The 19,374-nt window shown below is 41.7% G+C and overlaps 1 protein-coding gene across 1 annotated transcript in view; it reads right to left on the bottom strand.

Annotated features, from left to right (window-relative positions):
• Positions 1 to 211: 211 nt before the first annotated feature.
• The window catches only part of LOC117481001 (endonuclease V-like), a 92,696-nt gene continuing 73,533 nt past the window's right edge, over positions 212 to 19,374 (bottom strand). The window contains exon 9 of the mRNA XM_034128433.1: positions 212 to 500. The gene's annotated coding sequence lies outside the window, so the exon portion shown is untranslated. The remainder of the gene's footprint in view (positions 501 to 19,374) is intronic.

The raw sequence follows: 19,374 nt of genomic DNA on the forward strand, positions 1-19,374 counted from the left end.
CCCGCCCCCACTGCCCTTCTTTTCCGCTCTCCTTGCTGGGACCCGCCTGGCATTAGGCTGCCGTCTGCTGAATCTGACACATGTACGGAGTCAGTGACGACACATTAAACATGGCCACAATGTGACTGTGTATGTTTTGCTTTCACCGTTAAATGTAAGATAAAGCACAATTGACCAACAGATATTGACAAACGACAAGCACTCTGAAGCGGACCAGGGACATTTATAATTTATTCACGAGGCTCCCGGTGTAAAAGGCTGAGCGACCCAAAAAAGTAATGAGAACAGAGTATAAAAAGAGTCTGACCCATATCCAGTTTAGAATATGGGGTGAGTACATAAAAAGATACTGACAGTACCTTAGCCCTCACTAAATCAGCTGGGCTTATAAAAATAGTAAAAGTTACAGCACAAACTCTTTCTGAACAACACACTTTCTGTTTGTCTCCTGTAGTTGCTGGTCTTCACTGTTCTTGAAATGTTCCCATCATTATTAAAACCTGAAACAAGAGAAGAAAAGACAAAAATACAATTACAATATGTATTACTGCCTACAGTATCTCCAAAAACAAGAAATAACAAGATTCCCTAGCTTAAAGGGGTCCTTTTATGTGCATCTTTAGGTTCATATTTGTATTTAGAGTCTCTACTGTGACATGTCTCCATGCTTTAATGATAAAAAAGCTCTTTATTTGTCTCATACTGCCTGTGCTGCAGCACCTCTTTTCACCCTGATGTCCCATCTATCCACGAGGTTTCGCAGCTTTTATATCAATGCTGCTAAAAACACTCTTTCACTGTCCAATCCACTTTTAAATTCACCCTTTGTATTTAAAGGAGCCCTACATGAGAGGAATATTAGATACTTCTGTATTGTGACTTAGGAAATGCACCGTAACAATGTGACTGTATATTGTAACGATGCATCCTCTACATGTAGCTCAAATATTATAGCCCTATTATTTGATACAACCTAATTAAACAATATCAGTACCAGTATATTAGCCCTATACAAATATTTTACTTGTTGTAACAAAGCTACAAATATAGTGGCCATCGCCAAAATGGTTGAAATAGCATTTCCAACATTGTGAGGACATGGATTTCTGCAAGGACAGCATGTGTCCTCCACTAAATCCTGCACAAAACCTTGGATTTTATTTGGTTGTATTCAGATGATCTCTCAATAAGCCTCTTTTCATCAAGCATTCCCACAACAGATTCTCTCAGAGAATATTTGCCGCAATTAGGGCTGTCAAGTTAACGCGTTAATAACGCAACATTTTTTTAACGCCACTAATTATTTTAACGCCACTAATTATTTTAACGTGCGATTAACGCATGTGTATTTGTCCTCGGCCCGCCCCGTAGTTTCAGAGCCCAAAGGCTTGACGCTGTTGTTGTTGTTGTTAGTTGGATGGTGGGAGATTCTAGCGAGAGTTATGGATACAAAAAAAGGTGTTTTAAACAGCAAGCCAAGCTCACAGCTGATGCTGACAGCCACGCTCCTGCCGCTCGCTTGCGGCAGACCACGCTTGAAAGTTTGCCGGGGAGACGCCTGGACAACAACAGCGATAGCTAAATGGGTGGCTACAGCTTTACATTGTGGAGGACGAGGGGCTGCGTTAGATAATTCGGATCGCATCCAACGTGTCGACTGCACATCACAGCGCATTATTTTGACCCACAGTGGGAACTTGAATGAAATCAATGTTTAATGACGTAATTTAGTTTAAACATACAGTAAGCTTAAAACTGTTTTATTCTGAAAACATTTCCGGTTAGCATTCGTCTGTGGCTAACGTTGTTGCTAAAGTTTATTTTGAAAAGCTTTACTGGAAGAAGTCTCCGGATATCAACAGTGACGTTAACTTCCGGTATTACGTTAACAACGATTACAGCCGTTAAAATGCATTAAATAAAAATTCATGAATGGACTATGAGGAGAAAAGGCGTGTGGAGTTATGCAATGAATACACAACGTCTAAATCCTCTGTTTTACGCGATATCGGACATAGAAGAAAGTGGTGGGAGGACCCCCGTCACCGGCCGCCATTGAAGAGGAGGAGCTCTGAATGAGATACAGTCAGAGAACTGACGTGTTCTCGCTCTCTCTTCATCGCTGCACTATCGGGACTCACAGCTGTTTTAGTCCCACTACACCTCTGTTTGTTTCATTACCACGCTACTTAATTAAAGTAACCAATTTGACCCTTTTCAGAGACTCCATTGTCTCTTATTCTTTAAACTTCTTCCTGGACGCGAGAGAACTAGCACAGATCTACAAACTTCAGTCTCATGCTTTTACTGAAGATGAAGACAGAGGAGCGGCATTTCGCCGACAACTGTAAACAGGCTTGTCTGTTTGAGCAACTGGCTCAGTGCAAAGAAGTAGACAGGGTTGGGAGAGAGTGTAAGAGAGAGAGAGACAAATATTCAGGAGAATATTTGTCATTGTTCCAATGATAATAAACAAACATTTGCATAAAGCACATTTGTCCACTCATATGTTGATAAGAGTATTAAAAACTTGAAAAATATTCCTCTAAGGTACATTTAGAACAGATAAAAAATGTGCGATTAATTTGCGATTAATTGCAATTAACTATGGATATCATGCGATTAATCGCGATTAAATATTTGAATCGACTGAGAGCCCTAGCCGCAATACAATGTGACCTCCTGACATATCAAGAGGTACAGGAGTTAAGAATTTATTTTTTATTTTTCTTAATGCGAGAAAGGGAATAGATTATTGTGCTAAGTGGTTTTGTTTCTATGGTTACCTCCACCACTTGCTATATGTTCCTACAGTGGTGACCCTATCTCACAATCCTGTGCAAGGTCAGGAAACGGGCAGATGCTTCAGCAAAATGCCTTTCCTCTATCTTCCCCACACTTGTGGGTGCTGGACATTTGTCATTGATCAAGTGTGCTGAAACAACGAGGTAATGATGGTTCTAACTGATGTCCACTGGTCTCAAGTCAGTGCAGTGAATGTCTCTTTTCTCTGCTGTTCTTTGCATTTTCACTGCTATAAAATTGATGGTACATGGAACGCCTGACTTGGAATTACGGAAGGAAGTATTGCTCAATGTTGGTAATGTGATTTATTTACGTTGTTATTGTGTTAAGGTTTCCAGATTAATAGTTAATGTTGACAGCCCTAGTTTAAAGTGGACCTATCATGCTATATTTGAAAAATATATTGTGGGGCCATACCTATATAAAACATGTCTGTGAAGTTTTTTTTTCAAAATACCAAACAGATCACCCATTGTAGCCATGCCTCATACGGCTCAAACCCCTCTTTTGAAGCCCTGTTAGAGAAATGCAGATTTTGGGTCCTTAGCTTGAAAAAAATAAATAAGAGGAGGCGGAGCTAATGCCTGATCAGAATTCTACCGGAGATAAAGTTAAATTCGGTTGTGATATTTCGCCATCCTGTTTAAACCACGTCAAGGATTATTTCTGAAATAGTATAGAGCTCAAATGCTTTTTCTCTTGCAGGTTTATCACAAGGTGAGTTCCTTTTTTATTTCCTGCTTTTTAAACACATGTGCTCTACAGTACAGGTTAGCTCTGAGTGTTAGCGAGGCTTGCTAATGTAAACAAAGACGTCCAAAACACGTCAGACATTGTTTCTGATAGCAACTTTCTGTGGGTCCGCCGCCGATTTGATGTCAGATCGGATGGAATCTGTATCCGCTCGTTGTACACCCGTTTTTAAAAGATTTGGGTACGGAGGAAAAGAGAGAGGGTTTTATTTTCTGACGCTGCGTGAGACGCACCGGGGACACATATTTATGTATAAAAGACATCACAAAGTGCATTTTGCATGATAGGTCCCCTATAAAGGAAAGCATTGAGATCTGATGGTGTAGAATATTTTTTCTTACTTAGAGGTGAGTTCACAACAAGGGGCTTGACTGTCAATATGAAAGCTTAAAAATTGACTACTGATAGACTTTGGTCCCCCTTAGCAGAGAGGCTCATAAGCAGCCTCTGTTATTATTCTCCCCCAGAGTGTGGAGGCCAGAGCCTGTCCAGTTAGCTTGGACCCTAGAGCAACACAACACAATGCCATTTGCGCTGAATAGCCACCCAGGTCGTTTCACTGCAGTACAGAGGTAATCAGCCCCAGCAAGTAAACGGAAAGAGAGTGACAGAGCAGCGGGGAGAAACGGGGGGTTACGTATTGTAACCCTAGTTATATAAGCACAGGCGGCGCCCTCTACTGGACTCTATGGGTTCTACTCTCAACCATGCTATGCGAGCATTCACATACTGAGTTGCATAAACGTAGCCGGCCAATCGGGGCGACCCTACCTGAATGCGCACGCAGGCCCACAGTATATAAGGCGGCAATGTCTCCTGACTGTCATCCTACACCCTCTTCAGTGAGCGGCATAGGAAAGACAGGGCCCCTAGGTAGAGGGCTCCGCCTGTGCTTATATAACCAGGGTTACAATACGTAACCCCCCGTTATATCTCACACAGGCTCCGGCCTCTACTGGATTCTATGGGAACAGTGGGTGGAGCCCTAATGGATAAACGCCCTGTCGTCCAACAACATCGACCCATCACACTGCCCCTGACCGGCCTTTGGTTAACAGCCACCGCACCCCAACTTCCTCTCATCCGGTTGTGACCGTGGAGAAGTCGGGGCCGCAGCTTACTTGGCTGGGTAGAGCCAAATTGGTCTGAACAAGCCCATAGCTCCACCCTGCAGGTGCCAGCGCAAGTGACTAACACTGCGCACTACGTTCCCCCAGGTCCCTAAAGAGCATGGGGAGAACGCAAGTGCACCATGTCCCCCACACTCACACACGCTTACCTCGTGTAGAGTGTGCATGGAAAATAGTGAGGAAGGCTCTCCCCGCCTGCCTGTGGGAGAGTCCTCCAGCCCTGTACGGGGCTTACTGCGCACCACGCCTCCCGGGTCCCTAAGGAGCACGGGAAAACATAAGTGCACTATGTCCCAGGGACACAGCACCCCCCCTCCCCCTCGCCAGTCGTGTGTTGCCCCAGCAAGCACAGACGATGAGAAGGAGCCAGACATGTCCAAGAGGTAAAACCATATGAAGGGGCCTGGCGTAGACCAAGACACCGCCGTGCATATGTCCTCCACACTCACGCCGTTGAACAAGGCTGTTGACACAGCCATACCAGTACCACGTGTAGAGTGTGCACGGACCCCAGTGGGGAAGGCTCTCCCCGCCTGTCCATAGGCATGTGAAATGCACTCGCAGAGCCATCCTGTCAGGCGTTTCTTGGACAGAGCTTTACCGACCACACCATCCCCAAAGCACACAAACAGCTGTTCAGTGCGCCTAATGGAAGTCGTGCGCCCTACATAACATGCCAGCGCACGCACCGGGCAGAGAAGGTGCAATTTAGCCTCCCTGTCCCCAATATGGGGTGGAAGACTAAAGCCGTCTAACTGTATAGCCCTCGACCTGAACGAACTCCTTAGGTTCATGGGAACAAAGGAGGGGTCCGTCTGCGTGTCGCCCCGCTACAGTCACCCCGGATCAAAAGGCAACTCGGGTGCACCGACAGAGCGGTCAGCTCGGACACTCTCTTGGCCGAAGTCAAGGCAAGCAGCAAAGCTGTTTTCAATGACAGTGCCTTCAGGTAGGAGAGCTCCAGAGGCTCAAATGGTTCTGTGACCAGAGCCTTGAGTAGGGATGGGTACCGAGCCCCGGTATTAAACGGGCCCCGGGGCTGAATTATTAAAGACCGTGGTACCGTTAAGCTCCGACGTTATCGGTCTTTTTATCGGTAGGCTTACTGGAGACATGTAAAAAATATATGTCATATGTATTATTGCTACACAAACATTATATTGCAGTTTTAGTGTCGCCAACTCCGTTTCTAATATGCAAAAAGACAGCAAAATGCGTCTATGATTATTTTTTGTATTTTCGATCTTTCCAATCCAGACGAGAGATCTCTCTCCCCCGCCTGTGTGCGAGGGGACGGGGCAGTTTACACACACGCAGCTGCTACATGCAGCAACACACACACACACACACGGAGGAGATGGCGGAGAGAACGCGCTCCGAGGTGTGGTTAAACTTTACCCGTCTCCATGTGGACAATGCTCGTTACCAAAAGTGCAATAAGAGTTTAGCATGTAAGGGCGGTAACACGAGCAATTTGTCGAAACATTTAGCAAAAGTGCTCCACATTCAGACGGAGAAATGCACCGGGTTCGAATGTCTTTCTAGTAGCTCTGTAGCCCCATCCACGAGTAACGTTTCCACGTCAGGTTTTATGTATGCTAGCTCAATTACTGTATACAAACATGGGTTAATGATTAGAGGTAACTGAGTAAGTTATTTTGTTAAAGTTTCAGCTATTCTGTTTACAGTTCTGTCATCAGATTATTTAATACGATTTGTTAAAACATTGTTGTTTCTTTTGATGTGAAATATTATGTATTTAATTTAAATAAAAAGCAATGTTAGTTTTATTCACAATTTGTTTAGTTAGTTTACCTTATTTTATTCTCCAAAAGAACCGATAAGAGTACCGTTAAAAGACCGGACCGATAAGCGGTATCGATAAAAGTAGTCGTAGGCCTACCGTTAAAACCTTAACGATACCCATCCCTAGCCTCAAGCACCAACGGCAGATCCCATTGCGGGGAGGAGGCATGCACCACTGGGCGCTGCCTCCTGACCCCCTGCAAAAACCGCGTCATAAGCGGCTGACTGAAGGCTGACCTGCCGCCAAATCCCTCATGGCAGGACGAAATGGCTGCTGCATACACTTTAATTGTGGAATGAGCAAGCCCCCTGTCCACCAGTATCTGTAAGTAGGACAGAATAGAGCCCAGCGTACAAGATAGAGGCTCGAGACTCCTTTCTTCACGCCATCGCTGGAATCCCAACCACTTTGGCCTGTAACAGGCTGTGGTGGATTCTGCTCTAGCTGCCTGGATAGACTGAATAACTTTGTCAGACACTCCCCCCTGTCTCAGCCTGTCCCTCTCAGGAGCCAAGCCTGGAGAGGTTGGCCCAGAGTGGGTAACTTTTTCCTTCTTATTCTTTCGTCTTCTCACGTTTATTTCTGTCAGTTGTTTGTCCTGCTCGCTGAAGAGAAAAAGGATGACAGTCGGGAGGCGTAGCCGCCTTATATACTGTGGGCCTGCGCGCGCATTCAGGTAGGCTCGCCCCGATTGGCCGGCTACGTTTATGCAACTCAGTATGTGAATGCTCGCATAGCATGGTTGAGAGTAGTACCCATAGAGTCCAGTAGAGGGCGGAGCCTGTGTGAGATATAACTAGAATCACAGCAGCGTGAGAAAGAAGGATAAAACCAGCAGAAATGGTGAGCCGTTTTCATGTTACAGGCGGTCAAGGTGCGGAATGGGCAATAAAGGGACAACGTAATAGAGTTGTAATGGCAAGAGAGTGGACATTACATAAGGCTGACTCAGGGTCAGTGTTAGAGGAGAGAAGACGAGGCCCCGACAAGTCCAAAGCAGCCAGAGGGTGTCCATAACCAAAATTAGGTATTAGATACTATGTAATATGTGGTGATTATAGAGAGGTGTTATTGGTGCTATTGTAAGACTTGCTTGTGTATATGACAAAGTCAAGTCCAAATCGGGAGGAAGTCTGGGGGGATTGTAGGTCGAAAAAGGTGTCCAGTTTGAAGTCAGCGTTGACCATTTTTGATATACATCCAAACTGAAGCAATGATACTTTCTTAGTTATTTGAACCCAAACCAGGATCCTTTCCTAAACCTAACAAAGTAGTTATGTGGCTTAAAATAAGTTTGTTTTAAATACTTTCTTATTTATAACAAACTTGTTTTGTTTTGTGCAGGCCAACTAATTGCTGGGCATTTATGAGAGCGGAAAAAGACTAAATGTATTTTTTCAAAATAAATCATGGAAATTTAGAATTCCAACAAAATGTACATAAAAGCGTCACATGTGTACACAGTGAAATTTAAATTGAACCAGTTACGAAATAAGCTACTGCTGCACTAATCATGCAACTGCTTGTATTGGTGTGTACACGATTGAGAGGGTGACCAAAGTGAACTCCCAGGAACAGTAGAAAGGACAGCAAGAGGACTTCAGAAGTCAGGTGAGCAGGAGAAAAACATTTGTGTCCATGAAACTGAATCAATTGCTAAATCAAGCGGTTGGTGTTCACAACAACATTTGTTAACCGGTAAAACAATAATCAAAACTTCAAGAGTAATATCTAAGTTGCAGAATTATCCTTTAAGGCCTTAGTAGTCAGGAATGGTTCAGAAACCCTGAGCAAATGGCAAAGATCTCCAAACAACATACACTCCTCTGTTATGAATAAGTAATGAGGTGAATTTCTGTTTTACAGTCAAAACTTGCAGAATGAAGAAACTGCAGCTGGTCTGATGAAATGCAGGAGGTGGAGGAATAAAGAGTTTCATTTTCTGATCTTACACTGTGAAATATGAATCTGGAAAAAAGGTAGATCACCGAAAAGGGATACTTTTAGTTTGATCGGTGCTTTTAAGAACTGCATTTCAGGTTTTGAACTCAGTATCAATCTGCTCAGACAGGCAATATTGCAGATCATTGCTGTTTATGTGAAGCACAGGTGATGTCAGATTGAATTGTTTTTGTTCAAAAAGTAACCAATTTTAAATACGACTGTGTGGCCTTTACACACTAGCTTTCAGCGACACATTTTGACATTGCGGCTTATTGTTAATAAAAGATAAACGATGAGTCTTTTACCAACACCTTCTTTAAAGTGTGCAGTGGGCTTTGACTGCTTATGACTCAGGCACTTAAGACTTGGGGAGTGGGATATAATAGGCTATTATGCATGTTTTCTAATTAGGTGAAAGACATGATGATACATGAGGGGGGTATAACAGGGATGCAGCTCCAATTATAAACAGAGGGACATTTACATGTCTATTAATATATTTAAGGATTATGTATTTACCAACACATACACAAATGTTAGTTAGTGCAGTTTTTTCAGCCATAATAATGGGCTGCAGCCAATAGTGAATGAATGCTTTGTGGTGCGTGGCAGGCTCTTTTTGAATTCAGTTTTTTTCTGTTCTGGTCCTCCTTGCTCTACTGTCACAAGAGGAGCTACAGTATGTATCAAGCCGTATTGAACCATTCTTCAAAAAGGAAAGCAAAGGATATTGGAAGAGGAAATCCTTTGAGTCCCAAATGATTGATGTTGGAGCAACAGGTAACATCTGAAACTCAAAATAAGCTAGTGATAGAAAGAAACCAAGCTGAAGGACATTGTCCTGGCAGAGCTCCTCTTAAAGGTAGGGTAGGTAAGAATGGAGAAACCAGCTTGAGTGCGCTAGAATTTGAAAGTACACAACCGAAAACAATCTCCCCTTCCTTCAGACTTCCTTACAGAGCCCCTCCTCCAACACACACGAACGTGCACATGACCAATGAGGACACGAGATAAGTTTCTGCACGAGATGGAAGGCTGACAGGCAGGTAGGCCATCCAATTATCTGCCGCGGGCCGAGGCAGATACTTGGACTTGCTTTTTACAGCGCCACGGCTTCCACAGATGAAATATTTGTATATATTTATTGTCAAAGCATTTAATTTATTCATTGCTATTGGGATGTTAAGAGCATTCCATGGAATATAACAAAAAGTGTTTCTGAAGTGAATTACCCTACCTTTAATACGTAAATCACTCTAAATCTGCTCATCTAAAAACTAACTATTCTAAAAATAAGAGAAACAAAGTACAGTCCCAAAATATGCTTTGCCTAAATAAATCCAAAAAACCGAATCACCAACAGCCCTTTATTTAACTTTTTCAAATTGAAAAGTTAAATAAAATAGACTTTATTTGTTCTTATTTACAGTAAAACGTTGCTTGAAAGTGGCCAATACCATTGAATCTTGAACTAGAAAATTCAGAGAAATGTTGACTGTGTGAATGAAACTTGGGTGCGCGTCCCGATGCTAACATTACCCCCGCTGAGTAAGTATTAATATCATTAGTTGTATTGTTAAGGTACAACAAAGAATATCCATTAATTTTAGCTCACATTTAGCTGACTATTTTAACTGTTTATCTATTACATCTTTGCATTCTTGTAGCACATTCCTGCATCGTTTCTGAACATCTTTAGATTACCACTGGATTTAGTTAACGACCGACAGGTGTGTTCAAAGATTAAAGCGTTTCCACGGCAACGCCCTGCCAGTGAACGAGAGACAGCCTGTCAGAGAATGTATTGACAATATTGTGCTGCATTATTGCTTTTAAGTAAAAAACTGTAACTCCAATCAGCTAAGTATCCTACCCAGAGTATTTAGGATACCAGATGACCACCTGATGAATCTGTGTTTGCTATATGTGGAAGTCTGTTTGATTAAATGAGCATATCGGTGCGGCCGTGACAGATTTCCCTACATTATGATCACAAAATGATGTATGAAGAGTGAAAATTGTGGCCAGCCGAGCAATAGTTGGAAAAAAACTCTTCAGATTTTCCAGTTCCTCTCCCTTCTAGCCGTGATGTCACCCACTCTAAGTCTTAACCAGCTCTCCCATACACACCCATTATAAAATGTGAAACAGTGTGACATTTTCACAAAACCTAAGCTGCGACTACGTGAGAACCGTACTAGCTATCAAAAAATATCCAATTAGTCTAATAAAGTCCATAGTCTCGAGAACCGTTTAAACGTGTAACTTTTGTTCTACGTTAAAGTATGCGGAATCTGTATGGGGTCAAAGTGGGGTGTTTTTGAGCTCTGTTCAAATGGATTTCCCATTCATTCCTATGGGAAAACGGCTAGGCGAATCTCTTATAAAAGACATAGCAACCCGATCCCGGTCATTCCGCACGTTTTGATGTGTTTTTTGTGTGTTTCGTGTCAACGCTGCCGGACGAGTAGCATGACAAAATGTATGGCGGAAGAAGGAGAATAAGATGAGATAAGTATGTTGAATACTATACTGTGTGTGGCTTGGCCAGTCACAGAGAACTAGAACTTTATCATCACACTTGGTGACTTCCATTTGCACTGGTTTAATGCCTGAGATTCATATTATTTTGGAGTCTAACAGGGATCCTTTACTTGAACCACGTCCAATAATCTTATACTATACTGAAAAAAACATCCTTTTGAAAAACACTTTAAAGTTTTTGTTTTGTACATGTGATGTGAGTGGCAAGCACCCCAAAGACTTTCATCTGTTAATACTTTTGTAATTATGGTTGCAAATACAAGAAACACAGTCATTACCAGGCATGACACAATGAACTCTGAGAATGTGTATATTCTGACATTTTGTGTATCCTTGGGGCAAAACATGATCCTGGCTCCATTTCAGCACTTTGTATCTGCAGTTAGTACACAGAACTTTATCCACAAGTGAAGAAAGGCCTTGTGTATTGAAAATACATAGTGACTTTCACTAATTTTGTAAACCTACGTCTCTCACATTTGCACCAAGAAATTAATATTGAAGGCTCACATTTTTCTAAGAGCACCCTTTTGAATCCTCCTTTAAATAGTTTAAGCTTCTCCCCTGAGGATAGAGATTTAAAAATGAATAGGCTTTTATGCACAGTATGCATTTAATTTGTCTTATGTTGAAGTTAAGTTCATTTACCATTAAATCAACCATTTTATTCATATTGATCTCCCAAACTACCGTAAGAACTGTTGACCTTGAATATATATTTTCTTTGCTCTTGGTGGTTCTCTTCTCCTTTTCTCCTTAAATTGTTTTAATACGTTGTTATTATTATCAAATGTAGTTTAAACTTAGTCAAATTGGTGCTGTCAGACTTGTTGGCACTTGGAGGACTAAAGCTAACTTTCATTAAGCAGAGCGGAGGCATGTGGAAGCTGAGAGCACCATGAAAGAGTTGACCTTGGACCTTCAGCAGCCAGGTGCATCATCATCTCTGCTGAAATGTCTGACCCGGGTGTCTGCGCTTGAATAGCCAAGGCCAGATCTGCTTTTATCGGCCTGCCACATTCCAACTGTCAAACAAAATGGACTAATAGAAAGTTAGAGCAACTCAGAGGCAGCCAGCAAGGATCTGTGTATTAGTGAAAGCTAATGGGCTTTATATGCAACTAAAACTCACAGACTACAGTTGAACATTTTCATTTGTTGTTTATAAATATTTTCTCCTTAATTTGTCTTTAAGAGTGGCTCAAATGATGGCATTGTCTGTGGGTAAACCACTTTTGTCCAGACTGAAATGTCAACCAGTGGTTGGTAGTAACCAAGCAACAAACTCAGGGCTGAGCAGTGAAAGCTCATGCAGAAGTGCAAAAAAGTGCGGTTCCTAAAAAAGCCACTTGAGGTTTTAATGATATAACGCATTATTTGGAGCTTGGGGACTTTTGATTGGGTGTCGATTCAAGTCCCTTAACCAGTTGAGCCCCGAGCCTGTTTTTCCAACACAGTCTCACTCCCTGATAGTCCAATAGCGACGCTTGGTCAGGGTCCCGAGGCGTGCAGTTGTGACGCGCCGAGTCTCTTTCAGCTTCATAAACAGACGCAAAGAGCTTTCAACTGATTGCAATGTATTCCCATCGGCGGCGGTATTTGACGCTCAGGGAAGCACCGCATCGGTCCATGTCGGCGGAAGTTAAAGGCAATGTGAGCGTCCATTCGCATTGGATAACGGAGGATTTTACACCCGGAAGTAAGTATTCTCCTTACTGTCGATTGATTTTACAGTGATATCTGCACCACTCATCAACTCAAAAACACCAGATTATCCTTGTTAATTACACAACATTGATTGGTTTAAATTGTGTACAATGCTTTTGTGTTTTTCCCCTTCGATTCTGAGAAACAAATAGTTGTATCGGAGTTTAGGATGGCCGAAGACACTACACTACCCATAATCCTCAGCTATCGTTCCGCTTTGCTCGACAAACCCCGTGATTAGTCTTCAAGCTCTGTGATTGGTTGACCTCCAACTGTATTTCATATGAAAAAAACGTTTCATAAAAGATAAAATCATACTTTATTCAGCAGTGCTTGCTTTACTCTTTGAAAGTCATCACATTAATGCATTGTAATAAATAGTTCGGCTGCATTAAATATTACACATCTGTCGTAGTTCTTTATTTATCTACAGAGATTGGGCCTCAGAATAGACCGGAAACTATTCTTTTACCGTTCTGTTTTAATTTCACAATAAAGTTAGTAGTAATATTTTGTTTTGATATTATTGTTTTTTATTAAAGGGGACCTATCATGCAAAATGCACTTTTGTACGTCTTTTATACATGAATATGTGTCCCCGGTGTTCCAGGGAACTCACCAAGTGTCAGAAAACACAACCCTCTCTATTTTCCTCCATACCCAAATCTCTAAAAAAGGGGCTGCAACGGATCTGATAAAAACTGATCCAGATTTGAACACTTTACTGACGTCAGGAAAGTGGCGCTACGGCTATTGGGCCAACTCTCCACCTATCAGGGGAATGTGGGGTTGGGCCACGGCCGGCCATTGCCGCTCGAAAGCGCTGGAGACGCTGTAGTACATATGCCAGGCCTGTAAGTGGCGCTGTAGTCTGCCACAAAAGCAGCGAAGAAGACTTGGTTACCATGGTTACCCTTCTGTTTATTCTCCGCTGTGGCTTTCTTTCTCCATCCCCGAGGCAAGCGTTTGCTCCTTCTGCTGCTTTAATTCAATGCAATCCCTCCCCGTCGAGGCAAGCACTGTAATTCTCTCCGGTTAGTCCACCAGCAGATGACAAACACCCACCTCTCCGCCTCTTCCAAGGAACGAGGGGACCGTGCGGCAGAGTTTCAGTTTCAGTTGTGTCGGACTGCTAAGCCATTGACACAGTGCTAACTGTGCTAACTAAGTTGCTAGCGTTTCCATATATCAACTCTAATATCAGCAGATGGCCTTACATACATGTATCTCATAGCAGGAGAATGTCTGCATTCACACACGAAATACTCATAGACAGTATACTCCGGGTGATTTACCGTACGGTCAGTCGGGAAACGTAATTACATTATAGCTGGCGTTCCTAGCGTGTATGCTACCGAGCTAAACAATGGAGCTAGACATGAGTTTGCTCGGGAAAACATTGTTGTTATGCCAGCTACAATGAATGTAGCAGACTATCCGTATAAGATTGCAATTGTAAACATGTTCTTGATAGCCTAATATGAACCACTATCTGATGTTCATAGTATAGTATAGTATAGTATAGTAGCCTATAGCATATTACACTGAACAACTAGCAAACGTAGGTTAGCATTGTAATCCAGCTGGCAAGCTGACGAACATAAAACGACTAAGTTTCAATAATATTTTGTGATTGGCACTTCATTTCGTTAGGAATGTCTCCCAAACAAGGTATCTACCACGACTGTTTAAATGTGTAAACGTGTGTCGGACTGCTAAGCCATTGACACAGTGCTAACTGTGCTAACTAAGTTGCTAGCATTTCCATATATCAACTCTAATATTAGCAGATGGCCTTACATACATGTATCTCATAGCAGGAGAATGTCTGCATTCACACACGAAATACTCATAGACAGTATACTCCGGGTGATTTACCGTACGGTCAGTCGCGAAACGTAATTACATTATAGCTGGCGTTCCTAGCGTGTATGCTACCGAGCTAAAAAAACGGAGCTAGAAATTAGTTTGCTCAGGAAAACATTGCCAGCTACAATGAATGTAGCAGACTACCCGTATAAGATTGCAATTGTAAACATGTTCTTGATAGCCTAATATGAACCACTATCTGTTGTTCATAGTATAGTAGCCTATAGCATATTACACTGAACAACTAGCAAACTAGGTTAGCATATTAGCTGGCAAGCTAACTGTGTTGATTAGATAGATAGATTAGATAGATACACACTCCTACCACAACTACTACTAACGAATCTAAAACAACTAAGTTTCTCTAATATTTTGTGATTTGCATTTGATTTCGTCAGCCAGATCAGGAAACTCCTGGCGTATCTGGCGGACAACACACACACGGGATGACCCACTCTGATGCCTCGTCCTAAAAAGCCCCGGCAGCCGCTTACAAAGCTGCGATAGGCAAGATGCCGAAAACACCTATAAGGGGAGGAATGGATGATATACAGTGTATATATGTATATTTACGCATGTTCATTTTGTACATTTCTAAAAATAAAGTTTGATGGAAATACTTAGTAGGCCTATCTTTTCTTCCCTGAATTATTTGCTCCTATAACATATCATTCATATATAGCAAACCATGATTTGATTTCTCATCAAACAGTAGTAGTTTATTACAGGTAAAAATAACTTACTCTTCTATAACAACAGTTGTAGGTACAGTTCGGTTAGTTAGCGTATAAAATATACGGCTGCACCGAGGCCATTATAAGACTGTTGTTCCGCTGAGCGAGCCGAAAAAAGCACTGTTAGACATGGGCGGAGCCTCTCTGGTGGTTGACTAATCAGAACAGAGTGGCCGAGCTGACCAATCGGAGCACACTAGGCTCACAGATAGGGGGGGCAAGAGCTCCAACGAGCCGTTTAGTGGAGAGAGTGAATACTGCTGAATACACATACTTTACAGAGATGCTGTATGCGAAATCAATGTGAGTTTGGAAAATTGCACAGTATAAATCTATTTTAGTATACCTCAACAATGTAATTATGATCAGTGGAAATGGCCATGACACCTGTCCTTTAAAACATTAAATAATACTTTAGGTTAAGGTCTTCTTTTAAATACATGTAAGCAAAAAGCTTTGGGGGTATCTACAGATAAATATTAAGCCTGACAAAGTACTTAAAGTCTAATAAATTGCATGGTTTGTTTTGGGACTTGACAATCAACTTTCCTTCTATGTTGAAGCACTTATTTTAACCGATATTATACATATTTATTATACTCTTATAAGATGTATGTAGATAGAATATGAAATGTGCAGAATACGACAGTATAATGGTGGAGGTATACACACATATTGATAGATGTCTTGTAATGCACTGTTGAGGAACCTGCAACCCAAGTTTTCCATTCATTGCATAACTACACCGTAGTTGTGTATATGATGTGAATAAACCTTTGAAAATCTTGCAATCTTTAAAGGGATGTGCAAAATAGCCATTAAAAACAGTTTTTAATGAAGGATTAGAGAATAACGAGTAATGAATATGCTTTATAGGGATCTGCAGATACATTTTTAGTCTTCTCAAGCACCAACTATCAAATATCTCGCCTGATTGTTGGCACTTGACAATCACCTTCACTGAATTTGACTCAGGTATAACTAAAGTCTGATTTAAGGGTTGTTTATATTTCACATCGTCAATCCAAATCTGTAAAGTAACTAAATAAATGTAGTGGAGTAAAAATACCAGGTTAACCTTAAAGAAATCCCTCCGGATTATAAAAGACCCCCATCACCCCAGCCACAAACTGTTCTGTCTGCTGCCGTCTGGCAGGCAGTACCGCAGCATCCGGACTAAACCACCAGACTCAGGGACAGCTTCATCCCACAGGCCATAAGACTATTAAACACCTGAACTTTGAAACAACATCCATAACATTCATCTGGCTGCTACTTAGAAATTATTTATCTAATATATCATATTCCAATCACTTGTATATAGACTCTTATTGCACTATTTCACTATTTTACTATTTTTCTTTTTGTATTTACTTGCACTATTTTTTCTGTGTATCTGTTTTATTGTGTTGCACTGTTGGAGGAGCCTGTGACCAAAGATTTTCATCGTCATAACTACACTGTAGCTATGTACGCATGACCAATAAAAGCCTTGAACCTTGAGTAGAATTACAAAGTAACAATAAATTGCATGTTTTACATGCTGCTGTAACAAAAATGTTTCCCAACTTGGGATCTTATCTTATCTGAAGATGATCGATGGCTACTGCCATATTTGCAAAATTAGCCTCTGAACCGCGACAAGTGCATGTTTCAAGGCTTATCAATTAACAACAGGAGGGGTCACAGACATAAGACCAGCTATTAAATAAAGCTCTTCTGACCTGAGCTGTCATGTTAATGCTGCCCATTATGGACACAAGCAATTTTCACCCATTTATAGATTATATTTTTACCTCTAGGGGATGTATACAGTTTAATACTGGCAACTTCTAATTATAAGAAAACGTCTTTTAAAACTACAATTCCCAGTAGAGACGCGCCATAGAACATGTTGTGAAACACACATATAGCCAGCATGTGTAGTTCTGGGGGTGGGGGGGTAGGACACGTTCGAGTCCTGTTTTGGATAGTGTGCCGTCGATGGGTTTCATTCCATTTCAAAGTGCTGTTTGGCGCTCGGCGTAAACTTTGCGCACTGCCACTCCAACATCCAATCACAGAGCTTGAGGACTAACCACGGGGTTTGTCAAGCAAAGCGCACGGTGTAGTCCTAAACGATAGCTGAGGATTATGGGTAGTGTAGTTTCTTCTGCCATCCTAAAATCCGAAAAAATATTTGTTTCTCCGAATCGAAGAGGAAAAACACAAAAGCATTGCACACAATTTAAACCAATCAATGTTGTGTAATTAACAAGGATAATCTGGTGTTTTTGAGTTGATGAGTAGTGCAGATATCACTGTAAAATCAATCGACAGTAAGGAGAATACTTACTTCCAGGTGTAAATTCTCCGTTATCCAATGGGAATGGACGCTCACATTGCCTTTAACTTCCGCCGACATGGACCGATGCGGTGCTTCCCTGAGCGTCAAATACCGCCGCCGATGGGAATACATTGCAATCAGTTGAAAGCTCTTTGCGTCCGTTTATGAAGCTGAAGGAGACTCGGCGCGTCACAACTGCACGCCAAAGGACCCTGACCAAGCGTCGCTATTGGACTATCAGGGAGTGAGACTGTGTTGGTTTTTCAGGCCTAAGGCTCGAAAATGACATTCCCAGAACAATTGACTATATATCTTCACTTCTAAAAGGGGTAAATTAATCATCTTTTTTCTCAAAGCAATGATAAACCTGTGAGTTGGATGTAGAAAAGTCAGGATCAATATAGAATCTTTTTTATTTTAAAGTAAATTCAGATTGAACATAGTAAAACATTTTTAATTATAGTGTCCGTCCAAAAAAAAAAATTACTTATAGTGAAAACCACCCTTGAATAATGGGATAGTAGACTAAAAGCTTTAGGAATCCAAACTATAAGATATATAATAAGTACCCTGTATCAAGATTGATGCAAAACAAGTGACGTTTGACCTTTTTAGAGAGGAACCCACTTCTGGGGTAATTTGGGTGGATTTTCCATATCTCTGGCCCCCCTCGGTCGATTTTGATGATTGACACCTCTTTTTAACCGTTAGAGCCAATATAATCTAGGGGAAGTTCCTAAAATCCATCTAAACATTACCCACTGGTGAATGAGTGATGCGTAGCCAGAATGCCCAAAACCGGAAGCTGCTATGATAGAAGCATAGCAGCTTCTGGTAGAGGCTATCATAGCAGCTATATATTAAAACATTACATGTTATATGTCACTTGTTAGACGCTTTTATCCAAAGCGACTTACATACTCAATACTGTGGGCAATCCCATCAGGAGCAATTTGGGGTGAAGTGTCTCAGGGACACAACGACATGCTGACTGCAGTGGGGTTTGAACCTGTGCTCCCTTGATCCGAACACCAACGCTCTATCCACTGCGCCACACGCCTCCAAAAAAACCCTCCGTTATTGACATAAATATGAAGATGGATTATCAGTAATCATTTCAGACACATTGGATTAACCTATGGATTAACCTTCAGCACTGTTTTTATCGTTTTAATGCCATTGAACACAACTTTTGATCAGAAACAGCAAAAGGTAAGACAAATTGGCCGTGTTTGCTCCGTAAAGCTACGTGGTTTGATGTAAAGCTACGTGGTGTGATGTCTGTGTTTGCTTCCCCTGTTTTGATCGCTCAGTGATGATACTTATATTTCTGGAATCTGTGGAATCTCAGCTTGCTAATCGATATATTGTTTGTGCAGATCCGATAAGTAATAAGGGTATTTTACCGTGAGTTCTGTGCTAAGTGCGTTAGAATGTTTTCGCTCAGGGCTAATTCAGAGCCTTTGTCATTACCCTTGTGTTTCGTTAAAAATGGTTAATATTGTCTGATAGCTGAGTTTCTTCCCGTTAAGTGTGTATGACACATTCATAGTTTGTTAAATGTTAAGAAGCCCTCAGACGCTGTTTCTTGCAAGAAGTTGCGTTCTGCCCCCGGTACCGGGGGCATGGGGCTTAACTGGTTAACAACTTGCAGTCTGCTCTGTTGCGTCACCCAGGCCTACCACAATTACTACAACAATGCCCATTTTAGATTAGCTTGCTGGAGGAAGTTATGTGTTCCTATGAACTTTGGGG

The sequence above is a fragment of the Trematomus bernacchii genome, unplaced genomic scaffold (assembly GCF_902827165.1).
Source record: "Trematomus bernacchii unplaced genomic scaffold, fTreBer1.1, whole genome shotgun sequence".
In the NCBI taxonomy this organism is placed as follows: domain Eukaryota; kingdom Metazoa; phylum Chordata; class Actinopteri; order Perciformes; family Nototheniidae; genus Trematomus; species Trematomus bernacchii.